Here is an 11,856-nt window from a genome sequence, read left to right as displayed (position 1 = left end):
ACACACTATGATGCCGACTGCAGGAGGAAAGCCGAATCAGTGAACATGTAAGCATCTCAGCACTTGCAGGGGGTCTCCACATGGCTGCTCCAGCACCCAGGGCTGCATTGGGGTAGGTCCATGAGGCTTCTCCTTGGGGATGTCTTGCAGGAAGTGAGCCTTGCCAAATGAAGTAGGGAACTGGCTAAGGCAGTTGCATCCTGGTCTGATCATCAGAAAGCAAGAGACCCGAGAACTCAGAACTCGAAAGGCGAGGTTCACTGAGCCATTTATCCCTCCGTCTTTCAATTAATCCAACATGTGTTTATCAGCCATGTTGGCAAAGTAAACTAACTACCTCACCCAGTGACTGATGACAAAGATGAGATCCTCAGAGCTACATCATAAGTTAATCATAGAGGCAGAAATTTCTGCTCAATTGGTGTAAATTTTAATCGACTCTTGTTCTTCCGAGAAAACATCAAATATTTTTAAAATACATTTTGTAATAGACAAGAAACTGTCTTTCATCTTAGAAAGTGCTCTTTAAACTTTAGATTTTAAATCATTTATGTTCCCTTTAATTATATCCAACTCGTTTGTTGAATTTGCTTTCTGTGGTACATAGAACTATATCACCAATTGAAGTATGTTTCATATACTTCAGTTTTGACTTTTAGAAAACTGGCTAAACAATGAACTGGGAATGGAGACAGACAACTCGCTGAGTAATTCAAACTTCAGGTCACAAATAGGTGCAGAATATGCTTAAAGTGAATACTTACAGCTCAGAAGATGTTCGCTTTCTCAAATAGTGACTTTTGAAAATGTTTCTTTTCTCAACTATTTTATTGGGCACTAGTACAGATATCATGAAAACGTTTCTTGACTCTCCTCTGCTTCTCATTGAGATTTTATACTCATTGCCATCGAGTGGATTCTGACCCATAGTGACCCTACAGGACAGGATAGAACTGTCTCTGTGAGTTTCAGAGACTGTCACTGTACATGAGAGCAGAAGTTTTTCTCCTGAGCACCATTGATGGCTTCACAGTGCTGATCTGGCAGTTAGCAGAAAGATACATAGCTACTACCCCACCAGAGCCCCTTGAGATATTATAGTAGTTGCATATTTAGGGGGAGGAACACTAAATTCCTTTATCTCTCATCACAATATTTTATAATTCATAGTTGTCCATATATATGAGAACGCGAAAATAGATACATATTTTGTGTACTTTGATGTTGCTGTTAAGGGCCATTGAGCTGGTACCTACTAAGAGTGACCCTGTGTACAATGGAAGGAAGCACTGCCGGTCTTGTAGCATCCTCATGATCTTTGCAATGTTGGTGCCCACTGTTGCAACTTATGTCAGATTATCACGTTAAGGGTCTTCTTTAACCAATTATCATTTTGGTATGTAGTAAATCCTAACCTTATTAAAAAATACAACATACATATTTTTACATAACTTTTCAAGGGGATAATTTTGTTTATAATTTTGTGATTAACTTCATTTGCTTCATTATCTGACAATATTGCCAGGGCTTCTTTCAAAAATAATAGGAATCTTAAAGTCAGCCATAGAATATTTAACTGAGGTGTTTCTTTAGCTGTATTTTAAGTATGTAGCAGCCCTCCCCCCCCCAATACGTTCATTTCTTTGGACATTTACTTGGCTTTCACCTTTGTTATTGGGCAAAAGCGTTATTTTTTTCCTTTAAGTGAATATTATACTACTTAATGCTACTTGTTGTTTGGTACAAGAAACTTCTGCTTTTAATCTTGCTTACAAATTTGCTATTTCTGTAGGCTTCAATAAAAAGATTTACCTTCACTGTGGCTGTCTGTTGTACAGTAATTGATTCTCCATTAGTTTCTTGCTGTAAATAAAGCCTAAGCTAATGGTGCAGTGTAGTTTACAAAGTTCTTCTTGTGCACTGTTTAATTTAAATATCCACAGTAATCCTTTGTGATATACATGTTATGATTTTTATTAATGAAGAAATAAAGGTGATTTGTTTTTGTTTGTTCATATTAGGGTATACCTCAGAGGTGTTATGTTATTAGAGTTAACCTCTTAAAGTTGTGTTATATGATTTTTCTGTTTTTTAGTAAATGAAACCCAGGATTGATGAACCTATAGGGACAGCAAATAGAATCAGGATTTTGGGGTGGTGAGTAGGGTACAAGGGTGGTGGTGGGGATAAAAGAAAGACGATTTCAAGGAGTCCAGTATGTTTGGAAACTATGAAAGCAATTGTACAATTCTGCTTCATGTGATAGAACCATGGAATGATATGATATATGCATTAACTCCAAATTCATAACAATTTTTTTAAAAGAAAGAAAATAAAGGTGAGAAAAGGTTAAGTGATTTCCTGAACGTCTTTCAACTCCAAGTCAAATTCCGTTCTTCTATTTCAACTCCAGAATCATTTTCGGTATTACCTCTTCTGCCTAAGACAAAAACAAATGGATGAAGAAGCCAATAGAAAAAAGAAAGAAACAAACAGAACAAACCCACTGTCATCCAGTGGATTTCGACTCAGTGGGGTGGAGAGATCTTATAGGACAAAGTAGAACTGCTCTGCAGGGTTCCAGTGGCTGCTAATATTCACAGAAGCACATTGCCTCTTCTTCCTTCTGCAGAACCGCTAACCACTCATCACCGGGCCAACACTTACCCTCTGTGCCACAGGGCTCCTCCTTTCTCAGATAGCGTTGACTAAATTGTAGCATAAGAGGGGTCAGCTATTAATTTCCACCAAAATCATTCCAATATGATTTCCATTAAATAAGCTTAGGAGAAGAAAATCTGTTATCAGGATTGTAAGAACTGTCACCATTGTGTGTTTTGCCATAGTCAAGACATATGGGAGTATAATGGTGACAGTTGCTCTGGGACTTGTCCACAACAAGTGTCACACAAAACACGTGTTCTCTGCATTGATCGCCATGCCTGCGTACAGTCGTTGCTCAGCCATTATTTTGAGTGGCTGAAGTTTTAGGAGTTTCTTCCTTCGTACTCTAGTTGTTGAAGCACAAGTCTAATAGGTTGCCAGCACTTGTTTTGAGTAATTATTGCCACTCAGTTCTCATTTGCCTTACTTTATTTAAAACACTCTGTGATTTGGGAGTATTTTCTGTTCTGGTGTTTTACATTTTTATGAAGCTCTTCCACATGGTATTCCTATGAATAAGAGCTAAAACAGCTTCATGAATAGTGTATATCCAGCCTTATTGAATACTCACAACTGTAGGAAGCAGGCATTGTCAGTATCTTGACTTTACTGATGAGGAATTTGAGAATTAGAGAGGATTGTCTCAGCTGTATAACTAAGAAGTGAAAGAAGCTGGCATTTAACCTGGTCCTAAGTTGAGATCTCTGACTGTTAACCACTCAACCAGTAGTGTGACTCAAAACTAGGGTTCTAGTTCACTCATACACAGGTTTATTCCTAAACGTTCTGTATGTGTCTGCAGTCCGTGGTTGACTGCAGACAAGCTATCTGAGTTATACACTTGTCCGAGTCTTGGTAAGGTGCCTTCTGATAAAAAGGTCCAGTAAAAACATTGGCTTCCCAGGAGATCTGCTGGGCCAATAAGGACATGGCATGGGACCACATCTGACCTCATCCAGCTCCTGAGGCCAATTGCCACAAGGCAGAGCTCTCGGTATAATGACCCAGATTTTGGCAACCAAGAATACTGGAACCCAGGGGTCCCCTGCCGTTTCACTTCAGACTCCTTCCTCTCTTGCCATTGTTCCTGTGACAGAAAGCCTGCTCCAAGTCTTATCTCTTCCCCTTTAAGGTGCAGGCAGCACTGCCTTCTGACCTGGTTTAAACGTCCTCAGTGACCTCTGGCAATCCAGAATTGTGGGTCTCTCTGGGAACGTACTCACTTGGCTGAATTTCATAGTAATGATTACTTCTTTTAGAAGTTTGGTTAAGAATTCTGTACTCCCCTTATTAAATAGATAATTTCACAATGTAATTCGCTTCACGAGCTTACCACAGTTATGTTAAGCAGATGGTTGCCAAACACCCGTTCAAAGTAGATTGTTCTTATAGGAAATAAAATCCATGCTCAGAAAATCTGGCAGTACGATCTGGTCTTCTTCCAAAACAGGCTCTCAGCCAAATATCTTTTACCTCAACAGGCTAACTACTATCCCTGCATTAAACATGCAGTCAAAAGTGTGTCAAATGGTATATACATAGAGTCAAAGTATTAGTCTTCAGTATAATGGCATCATTTCCCTTGGCATTGGTGGTGTCGTGGAAACAGCAGGGATCTGTTCAGTGTGTTTGCACTTCTTATCTCAGCTCTGGCTTTAGACAGGTTAGCTCACCCTTCTGAGCTTCCTTTCACTCATCTCTCATACCAAGATGATCTCACACAACTCACAGATCCATGTCACATGAAAATCATCTGGGGCATGTAATGCTCCTAAAAGCTTACTTGTTAATGATAGTAATTTGTTTGTAAAACTCTATACGCTTATATTAAATCTTTATCTGTTGGTAATTTATGTGCAATCTTAGTAATTTAAAAACTAACTTAGACAAGTTAGACCAACAACAGTACAACAAATAGATGTTGAGTGTCTAGTGTACTAAGAATTTTGTTGTTATTTTCTACTATCAATTAAGTCCTGGATTCATGAGAACATGTGGACAAAGAAACTAAACATTGCTTATTCTAATGCACAATTCCCATGATCTGTTGTCGTTTGGATCCTTAGTAGGATAGGATGAGGGTATTGCAACTGTGAATAAAGATATGCTTCCTTCAAGGGTTTTATAGTAGTCATAGAATTAATGGTACCACTGTAAAGTAAGGTAACATAAGTTTCATAGGACAAGTAAGAAATATGTGCTCAGGAAAGACTTTGTTAAAAGTTTTTATTTTTTAAAAGAGCAGATAAAGTGAGCTGTGAAGGGTGTGAACATTTGATTGGAGAAGAAAAATCCGTGATGTGAATAATGAGCCAAGACAAAAAAAGAAAGAAGAGACATAAAGGATGAGTTGCAGACAGTTTCATAAGGAGCCTTGTTGCCATAGTACTTATGTGTTGGGCTGCTAACTTCAAAACCATGAGCCTCTCCATGGGAGAAAGATGAGGGTTTCTACCCCACAAAAAGTTAAAGCCTCGTGAAGCTACAGCTCAGGGAGAGGGACATGTCTGATCAGAGCACACAGGAGCAAATGAAGGGAGAGAAAGAGAGAGTGGGGCCCATCCTGGCCCACCAAGCCTTGAGGACTATATCCCTGCTCAGAGCAGCCAGTGCACAGAGAGGACCCACTAGGAGACACGACATCCCTCACTGACTCATAGCCCTACAGGGGACAACACTAGAGACACAGTGGGAATTGCGCCTGATCTGACCCCACTACACCAAGGCAAAACACTAAGGGGGTGCAACAGAACAGCAATGGGAGCAAAGCAAGGAAGTCCCAAGGAAATACCAAAAAAATAGACTTTGGGGCCAGTGGGTGGCACCCCATCAGACTTGACTGGAAAACACTCCTAAAGGTCAACAAATAGACCTTGAACTATTTACAAGCTTTTCTCTATTTTGTCATTGTTTTGTTTTCTTTTGTTGCTTTGTTTTACTATGTCTTGTTTTTTGTACAAATTATTATCTCTGCAAGTTCATCTAGATAAGCTAGGTGGGAAAAACAATCTGGAGGAGAAAACAATGGGACCGATGGTTCCGATGGTTGGGGGTGGGGACATTGGAGAGGGGGATAGGGGAGAAAGGAAGTGGGTGTTAATAAATCCAGGGACAAGGGAACAAGTGATCCAAAAATCAGTGGCAAGGAGGGTGTAGGAGGCCTGGTAGGATTTGATCAAGGGCAATGTAACTGACAAGAATTACTGAAACCCAAATGAAGGCTGAGCATGATAGTGGGACAAGAGGAAAGTAAAAGGAAATAGGAAAAAATTAGGAGGCAAAGGGCATTTATAGAGGTCTAAATACAGGCATGTACATATGTAAATATATTTATATGTGACAATGGGGAAATAGATCTATGTACATTTATTTATAGGTTTCGTATTAAGGTAGCAGATGGACATAGGGCCTCCACTCAAGTCCTCACTCAATGCAAGAATACATTGTTCTTTTAAACTGGCATTCCATGATACTCACAATCACTGAAGACAAAGCGGGTGCATAAGTAAATGTGGTAAAGAAAGCTGATGGAGCCTGGCTATCAAAAGATATAGTGTCTAGGGTATTAAAGGCTTGAAGGTAAACAAGTGGCCATTTAGCTGAGAAGCAACAAAGCCCTCATAAAAGAAACACACCAGCCTATGTAATCACGAGATGTTAGTGGGATCAGGTATCAGGCATCAAAGAACAAAAAAATCATATCATTGCGAATGAGGGGAGTGCGGAGTGGAGACCCAAAGCCCATCTGGAGGCGATTGGACATCCCCTTACAGAAGGGTCTTGGGGAGGAGATAAACCAGTCAGGTTGTAGAATCGCAATGATAAAACATGCACCTTTCCTCTAGTTCTTTAATGCCACCCCCCCTCACTATCATGATCCCAATTCTACCTTATGAATCGGCTAGACCACAGGATGTGCAGTGGTACAGATAGGAACTGGAAACAGGGGATCCAGGACAGATAATCCCTTCAGGACTAGTGCTGAGAGTGGTGATACCAGGAGGGACAAGGGAAGGTGGGGTAGAAAGGGGGACTGATCACAAGGATCTACATATAGTCCCCTCCCCCTGGGGGAAGGAAAACAGAAAAATGGGTGAAGAGAGACGTCGGGCAGTGTAAGACATGACAAAATAATAATAATTTATAAATTATCAAGGGCTCGTGAGGGAGCGGGGAGCGGGGAGGGAAGGAGAAAAGAAGACGCTGATTCCAGGGGCTCAAGTAGAAAGATGATGTTTTGAGAATGATGATGGCAACAAATGTACAAATGTGCTTGACACAATGGATGGACGTATGGATTGTGATAAGAGTTGTACAAGTCCCCAATAAAATGATTTTTAAAAAAAGAGTTCCAGCCACTGAAATCCCCAGGAGCAGTTCCACCCTGCCCTGTAGGGTCACTGTGAGTTGGAATTGACTCCATAGCAGTGAGTCTTAAGAATAGTTTGGTTGAGGAAGAAGAAGAAGAGGAGGAGGAGGAGGAGGAGGAGGAAGAAGAATTTGGAAAGAGGATGAATAGCTAAAGGATGAAGATGATTTTATGGTTGCAGGATAACGGGACTGTGCTGAGGAGGTGCTGAAACACCACAATGGTATTAGGTGCCGTCGAGTTGATGCCGACTCATGATGATGAAGATGTTAGAAGGATGAGAAGAGGTCTGCTGTAGCAAGAGTAACTGTGGAGTGGGGCTGCTGCAGGCAGGGTGTGGCAGAAGACAAGAGAGCAAAGAGGCCAAGAAAGTTGTTAAAATAGTTGCAGATGAGAAATTCTGGAGATCTTAAAGAACTTCTGTGTTGCCCACAAAGATTCAAACAATAAATTAGGTATGCAAGATGTTGCAAATATTGGATCTATAGGATTTGAAGAGTTGACATAGTTGATGGATACAGGGATAGAGTGTTCTTTGTGGCACTTCTATTTGAAGTAAGCTTGTTTTCTCCTCATTGTAGAGTTCTCTAGAATGGATATCCTTCCCTAAACTGAAAGTTTCATCCTGGGCCTGCAGTGGCACCACTGTCCCAGGTAATAAAGCGGTGTGGTTATATGATGAGCATGCTGCATCAGGTATCATGCTTCATGAAGACCATCAGAGATCCAGAAGTTTCCCACTTTTATTTTTTGTTCCTAAAAGGGTAATAAATACACTTTCAAAGTATGTATTTTTTTGTTATGAAAAATACAAAGTATGTATTTCTTGTTATGTTTTGTAAGTATGTATATTTTTTATTTGCCCTTGAATTAATTATACTTACGGAGACCCCAAATGTGGAAATTTGTTTAAATGGAAATGGAATATTACCTTAGCTGCTTACAGGTGTGATTTTTTCTTTACATAAATAATTGACACTGCACTGTCAAATTTGATGAAAAGGAAGCCTTAAAATGCCATCCTATATACACTGTTGGTCTATATAGATTTAAATGGCTAATATTGACATAATCCAGCAATCCCCACCCTTGTCGGCCAGCAGTCATAGTTGGACAAAGAATGTCTTGGAAACAAGTGGGTGGGACAGACTGAATTTTGACAGAGTCTTCAGAAATGGGGCATACTACTTCAATATCCCCTACCTGTAGATCTGTGCAGAGTTAAACGTTGGGAGGCAGTCGCTTTGAGTGAATACACGCACAAAGTTAGCAGGTGGAACCCACCAGGTGCTCTGCAGGAAGATGAGGCTGTGTGCTCCTGTGAAGATTTGTAACCTCTGAAACCCATGGGCTGGAATTGACTTGATGGCAGTGGGTTTGATTTTGTTTTGGTGGTTTATGTCCTAAATATAATACTAGTATCGATGACCTATTTTAATTGGAGACCCAGTATCTTGTCATAGAAAGATGACAAGGTCTAGAGGCAGAATTCACTTTAAGATCAGGGTCACACTCACTGATTTTATATCTTTGCAAATGTCACTCAAGAACCATGTCTCTTTATTTATTTGTCCCTGTCCTAACTACAAGTCCATGTAGTTTTGAATGTCACATGAGGCAGAATATGTGAGGATTTGAAAACCAGATAGAAGTATAAGAATAAAAGTTGTTTTATGTGATAGCTTTATTAAAAAGATCCTCAGTCTCACACACCGTTGAGTTTACAAGAAACTCTATTATCCAGCCTGCTGTGATCCTGTACCGTGAGTGTCATTTTACCTGTATTTCAGATGATCAGGTAGCTGAGTCAGCATACACACATTTTCCAAGACCCCACACTAGTTAGCTAAATGGCAGAGGCACAGAAAATGTCCTTGGTTTTATGCCTTTAGGCAGAAGACAACTTTCTACTAATACTACAGAACCAAGCTGTCTTCTCCCCCTCCTCCTCCTCTTCCTCCTCCTCCTCCTCCTTCTTCGTCTTCCTCTTCCTCCTCCTCCTCTTCCTTCTCCTCCTCCTCCTCCTCGTTCTTAAAAATAATGCAGCGGAGAGCACGAACACTGTCCCCAACTACCACAAATTCTGCAGTCGAGTTTCCCACTTTTGGGGAAATTGCAGGGATCGGCACATCCAGCGTGCAATGGATAAGCCTCGCCCTGGGGCCACCACCTACGTTGATAATGGTTATCTCCCCTGACTCTCTCTTGACCTGTAGTTATTGCAGTGGTTTCAAGGAATACACAATCTAGTTCTATGAGAAAGAGGAGAGAGAGAATGGGCAGAAAGAGAGAGTAAGGTGATGGACTATGCACACACTGACAGCGCTACCCACAAATGCTCAGCTGCAGGTTCAATGGCACCAGTGTCTGGACTTGTTCAACCATTTATAAAATGAATACTTTAGGAGAGCTGTTTTGCAAGACTTACTCATTTATTTGTGCACAGTTAAAAGGACCAAAGGTTTTATGCTTTGTGAAATTTTGTGGAGATTTAAAAAACCTCTGCATAGCCCTTAAAATAAATTTTGTTGTAATGATTTTACTTTAATTGTTTGGACTTTTGTTAAATTCTTAGTAAATAATTGTGCTTTACCTCACAGTTTTGAAAGCAGCTTGTTTTTCTAACACATTATTTAAACAGCTGCTGGGCTGTTAACACAGATTTAATCATGTTTGGTGTTTCTGTTTCCAAAGTTTAAATGAAAGAGCAGAAGCAGCTTAAACAGATTATTAGGTAGACATATTGATTCAATTAGTGTGTATAACACCATCTAAAATATCTGGCACAAACTGGGACAAACTGGTGTTTTTATGTTATAACACCCCTTAACTATCCTCTTGAATTCTCACACAGCACAAGCCAAGTTCATTAAAAATCTATTTACACATCACTCCTAACCCCACTCCCTCAATTTGTAAATAAAGAATAATACTTTCCCCACCTTTTATTTAACTGAAACAAACATTTCAACTGCCATGATATTTAATTTCCTTTATTAATTAATCCTTATATTTTAAATCTGTAATTTGTAAGACAAACAGAAATAACTAACTAATTTGATGTGAATTCATCTAAAAATCATATTCTATTCTTTAAAATAAAATGGATTAGTAATATTTCTTCTGCATTATCTTCCTGTATGGATTCGTAGAATAGATTCATATTCATAGTTGTTTTAAGATAAAGAAAGTGGGATATTCATGTTCAAAAATATCTTAAAGCACTTTTCAGTTATGTTTACTATGCCATTTTCAAAATTTCACATTTTAAAATTAGAAAATGTGTGAAAACAAATTCTAACAATGAAGGTAAAATTATTATCCTCAATTGGGTGATTCAAAATCAACTGAATATATTTCACCAAGCATACAAAAGATAATCTTTTCAACATTTTTTTAAACTGAGAGTTCCTTATTCAAGGAAATAAGCTGCCATACATTATACAACCACATGTTGTCTTAAATAGGTGAGTGACTTCAATATACTGAGTAAAAATAGTAAAGTGAAATGACAATTTCCAGTGAAAAGTCTTTCATTTAATCACTGTACATTTTTGTATTATATAGCGATACTAGTAAAAAGTTATACATGCTAGTAAAGGAATTCATGAACACATACTCATAGGACCTGTTTCTGAATCCCTTTTATCTTGCTATTATGAACTTTCTTATTTAGGTTTATAGTAATACCCATCATATTTTAGTCTTAAACCTTTACAATCATTCTTAGCAAAGTATTAGGCAAACGGCAGATACTTAATAAGTCTTGGCTTATTACATTCAAAGATTTTAAGTGAGAATTCCATTTTTGCCCCTGTTTGTTTTCATTGAAGGTCTCTCAGTGTGAAGTTTAGGAATGTGTGTAACAACATTGCACATTTTATTTTACAAGCTATATATTTGAGTTTTGTCTTTTTTTCTTTTCATTTTGGTAGTGTGGGTGTGTCTGTGAGAGGTGCCAAGAGGTGGTCTTCCAGACCCCAGTATAAGGACTATCAGAACTCTTATTCAAAGAGATTCTATCTGGACTCATATAAAATGAGTTTCTATTGTCCTCAACTTCTCTGGGCAGTGGTATGATCATTTGTGGATGGAGACAATGAAGCCATGTACTTTTATAGCATGTATAAACATATCTGTCCTCAAGTATGCCTGATAATATATCCACGGAATAAGTAAAAGAAGGAGTGACAGAAACCTTGAATTCATATGTATGTTATGAAGAAAAGTTTGGGCTATAGATATTCTCGTATGTTGAAATTAGTAGCCTGAAATACATATATTCATTTTTTTCTTTTTTAAACTGATGTCTTTCTTCTATTACTATACTTTCCACATGCTCACCAAACTCAGTCTACTAAAAGTCAGTGAAAGTTATAAATTCTGGAAAGAAGTGTCATTACTCACTCCTTAAGTCCAAGAAACATCTGAACCACAAATTATTTATAGACTATGATGATAACGAATGCTTTAGAATTTGACCCCTCACATGTTTTAAAACTTTAATCACACAATCTCCTTTAAGAAAACAAAATATATCTACATTAAACATCTTTATTTCATTAACAAATATTCAAGACAATTCGATCCTGTACTTGTTGGTCGCTGCATTATCAGATTATTGCTGATAGGTGCTGTCCAGATTATTTTTGACTCAGGGACTGCAGATTACAGCATAGAACTGCCTCTTGCAGTTCTATTAGCTGTGGCTTTCAGACAGCAGCTTTGTCAGGCCACGCCTCTGCTGGTCTACTGGGGTGGGGCTGGGGGATTCCAACCACCCATCTTGTAGTTAACTGCTGAGAACTTAACCACCTCAGGTT

The 11,856-nt window shown here is 38.8% G+C and overlaps 1 protein-coding gene and 1 non-coding gene across 2 annotated transcripts in view; one reads left to right on the top strand and one right to left on the bottom strand.

Annotated features, from left to right (window-relative positions):
* IKZF2 (IKAROS family zinc finger 2) overlaps positions 1–11,856 on the top strand; it is a 158,446-nt gene that overhangs the window by 98,131 nt on the left and 48,459 nt on the right. The window lies entirely within an intron of this gene.
* Positions 9,077–9,235, bottom strand: LOC115872220. Its single transcript, XR_004047745.1, has one exon. It is a non-coding gene; the product is annotated as a U1 spliceosomal RNA (small nuclear RNA).

The sequence above is a fragment of the Echinops telfairi genome, unplaced genomic scaffold, assembly GCF_000313985.2.
Source record: "Echinops telfairi isolate 266 unplaced genomic scaffold, ASM31398v2 ScPeMD7_3;HRSCAF=10, whole genome shotgun sequence".
Taxonomy (NCBI): Eukaryota; Metazoa; Chordata; class Mammalia; order Afrosoricida; family Tenrecidae; genus Echinops; species Echinops telfairi.
Note: the sequence above shows the minus strand (reverse complement) of the source record. Positions and strands in the feature narration are given on the sequence as shown.